Source organism: Micrasema longulum, unplaced genomic scaffold, assembly GCF_059751315.1.
Source record: "Micrasema longulum isolate JH-2025_06_02 unplaced genomic scaffold, ASM5975131v1 h1tg000597l, whole genome shotgun sequence".
NCBI lineage: Eukaryota > Metazoa > Arthropoda > Insecta > Trichoptera > Brachycentridae > Micrasema > Micrasema longulum.
In genome coordinates, this window is record NW_028277793.1 from 969,581 (window position 1) to 983,432 (window position 13,852).

General features: G+C 32.7%; 1 protein-coding gene across 1 annotated transcript in view; it reads left to right on the plus strand.

The window, feature by feature from the left end:
- Positions 1–13,852, plus strand: part of LOC148280287 (uncharacterized) — a 600,658-nt gene that overhangs the window by 98,530 nt on the left and 488,276 nt on the right. Inside the window, exon 2 of the mRNA XM_088228576.1 lies at positions 5,856–5,909. The gene's annotated coding sequence lies outside the window, so the exon portion shown is untranslated. The remainder of the gene's footprint in view (positions 1–5,855; positions 5,910–13,852) is intronic.

Below are 13,852 nucleotides of genomic sequence, written 5' to 3' on the forward strand. Positions count from 1 at the left end.
AAATAAGTAATATCTTATTTTCAAATCGATTAATTTGCCGATTAGGAGTGATAATCAATTTACAGCAATGTATTTAAATTCAACTCTGAATTAAGTTGCACCAACTGCATGGAATCGCGCTCTAGTTTACACGGATTTAATATTGTATGACGAAATAATAAAATATTCGAACTATTCGGTCCTCACAATTGAATTTTTAAGCTACATAATTTTATTATTGTTGAGTAACCCATAAAATGAATTATTTTACATTTATGATACAGTAATAATTATTTGGATGGAGGATAAAATAATGGCATATAATGTACCTAAATGAGCAGGTGTCACGCGTATTAACGTAAATTATTTACCGTGCGATTAACATTACTACGCCTCGGCAGTTCAAATGAATTAATTTTATCTCTTTTAAAATAATAAAAATATAATGTTTTTATTTTGTTGATAACTTTCTCGTTTGTTTTTATTATGACTTATGCTTAGCTTATCCCTCCTATACTCGAACTGCTTTTATGAATTCCGACTGCTCAATGAAGTAGTCATAGGAGGTCTACTGTTAAAGAACAAGAAGAGGACAGAAAGCCATTCCACTCTATACCTTCACGAGCTCCATATTTGTGTATTCTCCTACACCTACATATTAAGTAGGTATATGTATATTAGAGTGGCAGGCAGTGATTTATTTTATATGTAATCTACAAAAAATGATCACTAATTAGTACCTACATTCACTCAACAGTCACTATGGCTGCCCAAATTAAGATCCCATGTTCAGGCTTAAACAAGATGTTCGTCTTCGAGGCCACAGTCTTAGGCTGGGGAAAACAAGATTCAATCTAAATCCACGGAAGCATTTCCTGAGCAATAGGGTTGTTGATGGTTGGAAAAAGCTGCCGCAAGAGCTGATCTGAATGTGTAGTCTCAATGGGTTCAAAAATGGACTAGATTTATTTCGGAAAATTTTAAGTGCGCCAATAACTAACTTTCGTTTAAATAGATTTATGCATATCAGCTACTACTACTACTACTACTACTACTACCATCACGCCATTTCCCCGTAGGGGTAGGAAGAGAGAATAGACCGCCACACACGTCTATCCATACACACGCATACACTCCTAGCCTCTTCCACATTCATACATCTTGTCATACATGCCCTTCGGTTCTGTCTGCTTTTGACATGACCAGACTTAAGATTTTGGTTTATCTGATCATGCCACGTCCTCCTTGCTTCAGCTGCTCGCTCAAAATTAATAATAATAACAAATAAGTACATATATAGGTACTTATTAGTTAGGTTAGGTTAGGAAACATAATAATGATAATAATTAATAATATTTAGACTATTTTTGAAAAAAAATTGGATGTAAAATTAGCACCAAATTTCACGCAAATCTCTTCATAAACCACACTCCTTATTCAAAACTATGGAGATACCATCACAAATGGCGTCATGCGTTAAACATATTCTCGTCACATTTTGTTGTCCAAACAATATAAATTGTATTATATATTATGCTGTGTCGTAATTGGTGCTGTGTTAGATTTATGTTTTTTTTTGTAATAATATCACTGTTATTATACCAATAAAGCACTGTGTGCACAACAATAAAATCAAATAAAATATTAAAAAAATAATAATATTTAAGTAATGTAATTATAAATTACTATTCTTTCTGTGGTTCTGTGAAAATCAACTCAAACAATAATAATGATTAACCAAGCGTAGTAGGTATATGTATATAACAGTGGCAAGCCGTGCTTTATTTTATAGCTAATATACAAGAAATGTTCATTAATTTGTACCTACATATAAGTATACATACATATTGATGTAATTACTTATATTTACATGTAAGTTATTAATTTTAAAATATTTGGTACACTTCCACTTATTTATTTGACCAATTAGCGTTTTACACTATTTTAATATTATACTTGCACAAAAGTTTTTTTTTTAAAATACTACAACGACTTAATGACTATGACTATGAATGAATTTAAATATCAAGACTGAGCACCGGCCGATTTAAAAAAAAAAAATAATACCAAAAACGGCCACTTCGAACGCCACACGTCCTATGTGATTATGTGATGCATAATTGTTTGTCAACGGTATCCAATCAAAGAAAAATAGCCGTTCGGAATTAATTGTAGAAATACTAGTTTCCAAATACTTAGAGAATCTTGAAGTAATTTAAGTACTTAAAAGCCTGACTGGGCTGAAGATGTGAAATAATTTTTACTTTTTTTAATGGAGAAATAAGCTGAGGTAATCGGTTAGTTTCATCGCTCACTGAGAATGGGCTGAGCGCTGGGCGCACTCCATAGATTTTTTTTGTTGGTATATATAAACGGTGGTGATTTATGATAATAAATAATGATTATTTGATTTATTTTACCATAAACATAGTTACTATAAAACATTATTATCGAAAGTCAAATATAACGGTAAGCTGTGCATAATCGCTTATTTGGACGATTCGCCCCTGGTATATTGCCTATCCTCGCCAATGAGGAAGTTTAATGCTATTTGTAATTGAATTTTAAAAACGTTTTCGGAAATAATAAGAATACGAACATTTAATTTCACGGCGATCCTTCTCTAAAATGTACAAAAACAAAAAAAAAACACCGTTTTCTCTTTCCCGTCAGAATGCAATACCGGATTTTGTTTAACACGGTTTTAATATAACAGCACAAAAAATATTGTAATAAGTAATAGCAATATTATGCATTCGTTTTTAGACTTTCCTACACGTTTTGCACGTGCTTTATAATCAGTAGGAATAGGTAGGTATGCTGAAGGCTCTGGATGTCAAATGATAAAAAAATAATATTTGTGAAATGATGAAAGTGAATAATCTTTGTTACTTACAAATAAATACGATTAAGATACGATCAACAATAATAGAATCTTATTTTTGATATCTTGAGTTTATTTGCGGACAAGGAAACTTATCCTGCATAATTAACAAAAAACAAAACTTAACAAAAAAATATTCTTTTAAAAATGTGAATTGAACAGGAATGTTGCGTCTCATAAAATGAAATAATACGGACCAAAATGGACACCAAGTCGTTGGAACAATAGGCATAATCCCCCAGTCTACACACGTGCGTTTCCAGAAATTCTCCAGCAGCCTAGTGGACCACATGGTGACGATATCTACCTACTGTCTACAAAAGATTCTCTTCGGACATCTATCTCCCTTTGTTAACCATGGAGTAGATACAGTGCTTTATTTATTTAGTTTTTTATTGTTTAGTTCTTGGCATGAACACTTGATGAACTTACTACTATGCTCTATTTTTTATAAATTTATTGATATCATTTTAACTTTGCTAGAATTCCACATGCGCTTTGTAGCTGCACGATGATTGGTTATCTAGCTTTCATATACCAACTTAAAAATACCTAAATTTTATAAATGGGGTCTAGAATTCCAATCGTCTATGCGCTTAGTAGCTGCAAGACGTGTTATAATCTTACTCCTTTTTATTATTCATATTATTTTTTATTTTTTTTTAGTATCATTAATACACTAAATTTATTTGTCAATTTTTAAAATGTATAAATGGGGGCTAAATTTCTAACTGTCTATGCGCTCTGTAGCTGCAAGAAGTCCTGTAATCTAGCTCCTATCCGTTATAATTTTTTATTGATCTTAATTGAAAACGAGGAACTAGAATCCCAACCGTCCATGCGCTCTGTAGCTGCAAGACGTACTGGGATATTTATTAATTGTACAGCGCCCTTGAGGTGATTTTCACAAAAATGGCGCTATATAAATTATCCAACTACATATATATATATAATTCTTTGCTTTTACATATTTTCATAGTATTTGTGTGGAACGTATCCACTGTTTAAAACGGGGGTCCTGTGCAGTTCGCCAATCATCATCATTCCATGTCCGCTCCCAAGTTGTAAAATATGGTGTTAACAAAGAGCCCCCGGGCGTCTCTGTCAGCTGCCTGCTCCTGTGCATCCTCCCTAACCAGGTTCGCATCCCGTAGTTCTGACACGAACAGCAGCAAAAACATCAACTTCCGCATTCAATTATTTTTCGTGGGTACCTTCTAAATTTTAGCGCCTTTAAAATTTCAAAACGAGAAAACCTTTCGCATGGTCACATAGTTCCTGCATTTCATCTATCGGTGAGCAAAATTTATGCGCGTTTTTTGACAAATTGAAAAATGAACACCAAAAGTTAAAAAAAATCGTAAAGGTCTCCGCTCTACGAGATAATTTGTTTGCTTTTACTCTACACATACAATATTATTTTCATTTGATTACGTGCCTTCAAAATGGAATGTCAAGCAGACGAAAGTGAGCATTTTTAACACCCTTTACTGCTCGCGTTCAGTTGATGGAATTAAAGAAAGAAAAAAAGGAAAACACATTGACTAATTTGTTGTAAAATAATAAAGAAGAATACATTATTTACTAATTTGTTGGAGTTTGTTCTCTTGTATGTATTGGGTGGGTGTTGACACAACTTGTGTTAACACCCACCCAATACATAAAAAACTCTTAATAAATATTGATATGTGAATTATTCCTACTTTTAACTTGTTTGATTTCATCAGGCCGTGTCTCTCCTTGATCTTTTATAGTTTTCATACCAATAGTGTGTGCCTTTCGATGCTTATTGTACTGACGAATATTTTTGATGTTACTAATTTCTAAAATGAATAGTTTGCATCTTAAATGTACTCGTATGTACCTTTTGTATTCTCATGTCATATTTGGTATTTATGTTCCCTTTTATTTTTCGATTTTGCTGCCCATATTGAATCCAAATATTCCCCTCGACCTTTTCTCTGATTCTCAAGGAAATTGATTGTTTGCAGCTTTTGATCTTTTCTATCCCCCGTATTATGGTTTTCTTTGATACATAAGAGCTTTTTCCAAAACGTGAACTTTCTCCTTGCCAAATATAATATATTAGGTACCTACTATTGCCCATTACGAGTTAATTTGACTTTGAAATGGCTTTAAAAATTATTGAAAATTAGTAAAAGAAATTCTCCAATTTATTTTAATCAATTCCATAATTGAATCAGGATTTTTATTCGTTCAAATCTTAAATTTTTGTATTGATATAATTTATACTTAATTTAAACAAAAAACATATGATTTTAGCTAACGGTTGCCTATAAAACGTATCTAAATATTTTAATTTATTATTTACTATAGTAATGCATTATTTATATAGTGTGTGTAATTCATCATCATCATAAGCTTGACAGCCCTGGGTGGGCCTTGGCTGAATTCAGGAGTCTCCTCCACCTTTGCCGGTCTGCTGCCCTTTCTCTCCAGTTCCTCACTTCCAACACTGTCATATCTGCGCTGGTGCAGTCCGTCCATCGCATATTGAGCCTTCTCGGTCTTCGTCATCCTTGTGGCTCAGAAAGAAAGTCAGGCGTTTTATGGGGTTTTCGTCGTCCATTCTAATTATATGGCCAGCCCACCTCGAGCGTCCCACCTTGATGGAGTTGATTACATCGGGCGCTATGTAGATATCGTATAGCTTTCTATTGTAACGACGACACCAATGGTTGTTTTCTCTCACAGGGCCATAGATAGCTCTGAGGATTCTTTTTTCGAAAGCTGCAATGGTCACTCATTATTTTTTGTCATAACCCAGGTTTCGGAGGCATATGTCAGGATTGGTTTAATCAGAGTTTTGTGCAGTATTATTTTTGTATTTTTTCGTACTAGTTTAGACCGTAATTGTTTTTGAAGCGCGTAGTAGCAACGGTTGGCAGCCATTAATATCCTCCTGATTTCTTCCTGTGTACTGTAGTAGTACTGTGTAATTTATATTTATATATTTTTTAATTCGTTTCAGGAATGTTCTTGTTTCTACCAATAATGGCGCTTTCCTCAAAACATCATTATTAAGGTTAGTAAAAGTAATTTATTTTATCATTGTATTTGGACTTCTGGCTTTAAATCAATAAAATGTTATGTGGTCTAATGTCAGAAACGTTCGGTATCTTAAAAATCCACTAATGTAGGCACGAGTCAAAATTGATGATATAAGAAAAATATTCCCCAGTTGATGCCCGATGTACATGACGCAAGGTGTTTTTTTATTAAAAATAATTAAGATAATTCATTAAAAATAATCCTTATTATTTGAAGTGACGGAACCTATGGGTAGTGTCACGGACTACGATTCGGGAGGTTTGAAGATCGAATCCCGCTCGACCACAACAATTTTTTAATACAGTTATTTACAACCTAAATAAAATGCCCCCAAGATTAACGAAGTTTTGTAAATCGTAAGAACGCAAATGTTTATTTTTTCTTTATAACTTATTTTAAAAAATGTAAGTAATAAATCTTTAAGACTTGTAGTTAAACATAATTGTAATCATACTTTTTTTCTTTAGGAGAGGATTTTATTATTTTCTACTTATCTTTCGTCTTAATTTATGCTGTCACAATTAAGTAGATTAGAAAAAAGGCATAAAGTAAATAAATGTCGCCCCTCTGGTTGCCTCATCAAGTCTCCGGTTCCCTCGGAGCATAAATTCGGAATGTCTTCGTCATAAAGTTCGCCGAGTGACGCGTTGTTAGGAAGCGGAATTATTATATTTCGGCAACATCGTTCACGTTTGTTTATCGCCGAAGGAAATATTATAATAAAAGTGTCGCGGTACTTGTGACGGAATTGCTGTTTCGACTTGACTCCCTCTCCGAACCGATCCAGAGTCAACCCTTAATAAGGAAACATGCTGAATGTACAAATTTTCAATCGCCGATAATCTGACATTATTTCGTTAGGAAAATTTGACTACATCGTGCGATCTTTCTTAGTGGCAAAACTTAGTCATTTTATGCTGGTTATCCCATTTCACATTTTATAGGAGAATACTGTTTTTGTCGGTTACGTTGTTTTAACGATCATAACTCGATAAACTCACGTTCAAAAATACATGTATCACGCACGAATATTATTTCTCAGATATATTTTCAAATAGTTTCTTATACAAATTATTTTTTACATTGCCATATCAGGAGGTCCTAAATTGGCAGCTTAATGCTTATTTTAGAGGCCCCACATCACAAAGTTCTATTAACTAATTACCTATCCATCTATCGCCAAAGTGGTGTATAAAAAAATATTACTGTCAATAATCGAACCACTTTAGAGCTCTTTGGTTGAATGCCTGGGTACGTATTCTGATGGGAAGTTGAAAGTTATCTTCAATTTTATCTACAAAGTAAAATTAAGTTTTCTGTATGAAAAGCAGAATATGCATCCATTTTTTTCTTTTAAACATGTTCAATTATAGGTTACCGACGAACAGACTTTAAACTTTTATGCAAATATACTCATTTTCGTACACAATTATCGTTTTTTTTTATAGGCAATCGAGGATAACTCTGTTACTTTCCCATTGTAATCGGATCCCTGGTACTATATAGGTTACACGGTATTTTTCGTAAAACTTTCTGTCACTCCTAACTAAATATCATCAAACATTATTTGGCTCTTACTTATGGACATATTGTTTGATATAACTTTTTTTTATGCGTTAGATTTAGGTATGTTCTTTCACCGTGAAAAAATAATTTAACATTCTCATTTTAAAAAATGTCACTATTGTACTTATATTAACAATAGTGACATTTTTTAAAACTAGAATCCTAACCGTCCATGCGCTCTGTAGCTGCAAGACGTGTTGGGATTTTTTTTTATTGTACAGCACCCTTGAGGTGATTTTCACAAAAATGGCGCTATATAAATTATCCAAACATTATTATTGGTTTTTAATTTTGAAAAATGACAATATTGTACTTATATTAACAATAGTGACATTTTTTAAAACTAAATCCCAACCATCCATGCGCTCTGTAGCTGCAAGACGTGTCGGGAAATTTATTTATTGTTCAGCGCCCTTGAGGTGATTTTCACAAAAATGGCGCTATATAAATTATCCAAACATTATTATTGGTTTTTCATGCCTGAAATATTCAATTCTGTTGTAAGCCATTGTTGTGCGATCTTTCGTGGTGAAATAACCCGATATTTTATTTTGAAACATGTCACTTTTGTTTGTTCTTTCACCGGGAAATAACCTGATGTTTGTTTTTAATTTAGAAATGCTTCACCGTGTTGATCTCTGCATTTCGACGTCCTCAACGGGTTAACTAACGGAGATCTGATATTGTGTGGAAACTGAAAACTCTCGCCTCTAAAAATGGTTATCTATAATGTTTTCTTAAGAAAAGTAATATTTCAAATGTTTATAAATACTTCTCTGTTTGCAGTTAGGTAACAGGGTTATCGCAGTTGGAAAAGTTTTATAATCATTTCTACGAAACAGAATATAAATTTGGTTCTCTTATTATTTATTTTTAGTAGATTGTAAATCATGAATTAAATTCGTGTTGAAAATTATTGATTTGTGAAACACAATAATTAAATTTGTTCGTATCACTTGATAATTTACTGTCTGGTTTTACCCGTGACTTTTATTCTGGATTGAGTTTTTTAAAAATTACATTACAAACGCGAAATAAACAATATAAAGTTGTGACTAATTGCGAGTAGTGTCGTGGACTCCGAATCAAGAAGTCCGATGTTCGAACCCCGCTCTACCACAACTTGTTTCCCCTTTTCTAACACGGTTATTTACGACTCAAAGAAAATGGTTCCAAAATTAAAATATATAATCTAGGTTAATCGTAAGATCGCAAACATTTTTTTTTACTTAAATTATTTTCGTTTCATTATTAAATTTTCAAAAGTGTAATTTCTGTATTTAATCTAAGATTTGCGGTGCGAATATTGATGACCGAGAAAGACATCGCATGATCTAATCCAACAAATACTTAAAGGTGAAGACATGGAAATTGAAATAATCGGCGTACGTGCATTAGAAGATGTATGAATGTATAGAAAGCGAGATCTGTATGCAAAGACAAGAAAGTATTCCATCCTCTCTACTAACCCCTACGGGTAAACAGCGTGGTGTTTGTTTGCTTTATTTGTAATTACTGTGCGTGATCAATTCAAAAAAGGATGATGCGAATTTTTTTGTTTTTATTCGTTTAAAACTGGTTTAATTTTTTAAAAATGAAAAAAATAAATATTTTTGTTATCTATTGTTTGTATGTATATTGTTATTCCTTTCTGTTGTTTGTTGCTTGTTTTTGGCCGATGTTATCAATTTTTGGTAGAAGGCCCTAATAAAGGGGAATAAAACTGGTTTAATGAAAGAACTTAAATGAAATAACTAAAATAATATTTTAAGTAAATTAATACAATGTTTGTGCAATTAAAAAAAAACGTGATCGAAAAATCAGAGGAAAAATACACACATAACATTGGAAACCTTTTTTTAAATATAAAATTGGACTATTTGAGGAAATCAATTATATTTTTAGATAAATAACTATTTTTAGTAGAATAAATATTACTTTATAATATATTGAATGTGTCCAAATCGTTGTAGGCTCTGAAATTTTACCCTTTTATTATTAGTTATTTTTGTTATAATAAGATCGTTCAAATGTCACAAGTTGGAATAATGGACTTGCATACAGATTTGAGAAACAAACGAGGTTTTGTGTAAAGAAAGAGTAATACATATTCAATCTCTGTAAATGCCTAGACTTCCATATTTTCTTCTCAAAATTTTGTCCGTCTTTGTTGTAATTTGATAGTCTATAACGGTAGTAATCAACAGTGAGATTAACCCAAATTTTTCAATTTTAATATTGAAATGCAGATATGTTAATAAATGAAACAAATTAATGTTTTCAAATAATAAAATACTGAATAAAGATAGTTGACCTATTTAAAAATGTAGTATTCATAATCTCCTTTAAATAATTTAATTCAATTAGACCCTTTGCAAACCTAGAAGTTCGGTTATCTCAGAAGAGGTTTTTTTCTGAGATGTTGCTTTGGGCTTGCGATATTACCCATAGCGTTCTTTTATTTCTGCGCGGAAGAAAAACGTGATCATTTGTAAGTAAATTACATAAAAATAGCAGTTATAAAGGAAAGATTATGTGTTTAATTATTTGCCATTTGTAATGATTAGGCACATGTATTCACACAACTTTCCATTTAAAGTTTTATTGAAACTGTGTAAGATGTTTTTATTGCGAAATTGCGTCGTTTTCTCTTTGCTATGTTGGTATTTAGAGTGTAAGACTCACCTGATTACAAAACGTTGCATATTCCATCACAGCAGTGGTTAAGTCGGTTTCAATTGCTCTCCATAAATATGCGTGGTTCCGTGAGTTGACATCAGGACATTATAATGCAGAATGAACATAAGCATCTATCATTAGCACGTGCAGATTTCTCAATAAATTAATCATATTTACCATAAATCTTTTCATCAATAGAGATTTATTTCCTCTCGCCACATTAATCTGGCGCAAGCATAAACAACATTATGCGTATGTATGGATCATGGTTTGATATGTTGTATGGATTCTGTAAGTGAACAAAAGAAGTGTCTAATCTGGTGATTAATAGGCGCTTCTCCTAAATTCATAACCCATACATCAGAATTAAATTATTGTATATGAAATGTACCGTCCAAAGTACTATTCATTCATCCCTTAGCTTTATATTCACATAATATAAGCAATTTTTGTTGTCAGCCTGTACTACCTACTAACATAATTTCTCATTAATCTTTTTGCTGAAGCCGGTTTGATCTTTCAGTATTTACTGTGTAAGCAAACTTACCATTATAATAATTGTGTATCAAAATAAATAAAGCTCACCACCCATTGTTATAATTCGCTTTTTAAATTATAAAACCTTGAAGGCGTTCATCTGCCGTTATAAATGTGGGCTTTCTGACACAATTTTTTTTAGCTGATTTCATTTTACAACCATATTTATATCAAAATAAATATGGAACTTTAATTTGTTTGGGCCGAATCTAAGAAGACTGTAATTCCCACTGTTAACATTTTGAAAACACTTCGGAAAAGGTAAATCAAAGGTTTGATTAGAATTTCGACTTGTTTTTATTTTTAAATCGGAGATGAAAAGAACTCCAGAAGTAGACGACGTTTTATATCAATATGAATAAAAAAGTCAATAAGTACTGTTTTCTTTCTGTTGTATTGTAATTTTGATGCAGTAAATTAAAAATAATCAAAATTTCAACAAGATTTGTAACGAGTAAATGAAAAATAAACCACAAAAAAAGAATTTCTCATAAATCCGCAAATCAAAGAACTACATACGTTTATCGACATCGTTAAAAGAGGGCCCTATTGTGGATCCTTTTTATTATTTTATGGAACATCTTTATCGTCGGCCGCGTCTTCCGGGAGCGCGTTCAAAGCACAACATCGTAAAATAACATCTAAATAAAGATGACAACTCGGCTTCGCTTAATGGAAGGTGCTCGTAAAAACGTTTCATTCCGCTGTGCGATGTTCTGCTAGGTAGTTGTCGCAACAACGGTTCTTGTTAATTCATTATTCTTTGAAAGCTATGAACAGATCGATTAGTTATATCGTTTATCGTTACTTTTTGTCACTCGATACAGTTACTCTGACGCGGCAATTATGTTTGTACTGACTGTCTCAGATATTTTGCTATTGTGCAGTTTGATAAGCAATCTTTAATTAATTTGTTCGACGAGATTATTTCATTTTTATTTATTAAGTATTTCGTTGATAAAAAAACGTACATGTTTTGGTTATAATGTATTCCTCACTGGGAAATCCTGTGCCGCGGGAATACATTTTCAGGTTTATTTGAAAAAGAAACTTTAAAAACATAAAAAAAATTACGTTTATTGGTAATATGAAATTCAGTAAATAAAAAAAAACAGGTAAATGCACAAATAATATTTTGCACTGTTGCTAAAAGACGAATTATTATTATTGTTACAACTTATACTAACTGGGATAATTAATTTCTTATATATGGGATAACATAATGTCTTGCACATTAAAAATCTTTTTATTTCTTGCTTATAATTGGAATAATTAGTTGAATCCCGTATTCATTTTATAAACTTCATTAACGAACTTACTGACATTCTCCCATTTTTGGTCATACCGTATTATGAGATTGCAAAAACGGTGCTTCAAGGTGTAAATAAAGACTCACTAAAGCTCGGGTTTCCTAGGACAGCGGTGCCCGTATTTTAACGGCCGTAGTGAACGGTGATGCAGTGGACAGCCGTCGTAAAGGTAACTAGAGTGTGGTTTTCTAGGAAAACGGTGTTATCAACACCATTTAACACCGTTTTCCTAGGAAACCACTCTCTAATCACCTTTACGATGGCTGTCCACTGCATCACCGTTCACTACGGCCGTTACGGGCACCGCTGTCCTAGGAAACCCTAGCTTAATATTGGCTATACTTTCAATAGTGACGTCCACCAGTATAATACGCGACGGAGTCAAAACATTCACGTACCTGGATCACGCACGTCAAGGTATGGTCTAAGGTCTCTGCTGTACCTTGCTTGTAGTGAGAACAACAGGCTGCCGGAGTCCTTTAGAACGCCAAAAAATAACTATATTAATTAAAAAAAACTTCTACTTGAGGAGGTACGTGGAAGGTGAAATTTAGTTTTAAGTTCTTCTTTTTCCTCGGATATTTCTTTCTTACTATATGCGAATGTTTTATATTTACTTTTATTACGAATTGTTTTAATTGCTTTGTTTTATATACTTGCTACATGTACATATTATTACTTGTTATTATATTATTATTATTACCATACCTTTATGTAAATATTATCCTGTCCCAAAATGAGTTTGTTGTAACTCCTGGGAGTACAAAAAAAATGTATGATTTAGTAAAAAATAAATAACAAAAAAAAATATCCAGTGATGGTTTTGGAACAGATCCCCAGATTTGTTATCTTTTATATTACATTGTGGATTAACTTGAGAGTATATTTTATTTATATAAATTTATATAAGAAATGTAACTATGACTGAATGTAAGATTGTAGTAAATGGAGATAGTTTGAAACAGGTCGAAGAATTTGTATATCTGGGTAGTATGTTTACTAGAGATGGAAATATGGACAAGGATATTGAAAGGAGGGTTAGTGCCGGTAACAGAGTTAATGGTGCCTTAAAGTCTGTCGTAGCAAATAAGTGTCTATCGCAAGAGGCTAAATTAGCAGTTCATAATGGAGTTCTGGTACCAACCCTAATGTATGGAAGCGAAGCATGGAGTTTGAAAAAAAGGGACGAAAGTAGACTGAATGCTGTTGAAATGCGATCCCTCAGGCGAATGTGCGGAAAACAATGTATGATAGGTGCCCTAATGTCGAAATTAGAGCAGAATGCAAGGCTGAGTTAAGCATTATCGACAAAATTAAGAAAGGTCTTTTGCGATGGTTCGGTCATGTGGAGCGAATGAATGATGAAAGAACGGCTAAAAAGATTTATGATGCGAATGTGTCTGGTTGTAGAAGTCGAGGAAGGCCGAGAAAGACATGGCATGATCAAGTACAACAAATTCTTGAAAGTGGTCATGTGAAAAGTCGGAATAATCGACGTGCGTGCATGAGAAGATGTATGAATGTGAAGGAAGCAAAGGAAGTGTGCCAGGACAGAGTGGTGTGGCGTTCTATCCTCTCTGCCTACCCCTCCGGGGAAATGGCGTGATGGTTAGTTAGTTAGTTAGTTAGTTATAAGGTACATTTAGAATGTTTATTATATTTTTAAAAAGGTAAACCGACATTTGAATTTTTTTGGCAGTCATTTCTAAGTGTGGTTTCTAACGTTAAAACGGACCAACAATTATTCCTAAATGTTTAAAATATTTTACTTCTATAACTGAACAAAGGCATGATGTACAATTTATCAACCCTCGTGTTTTGAACT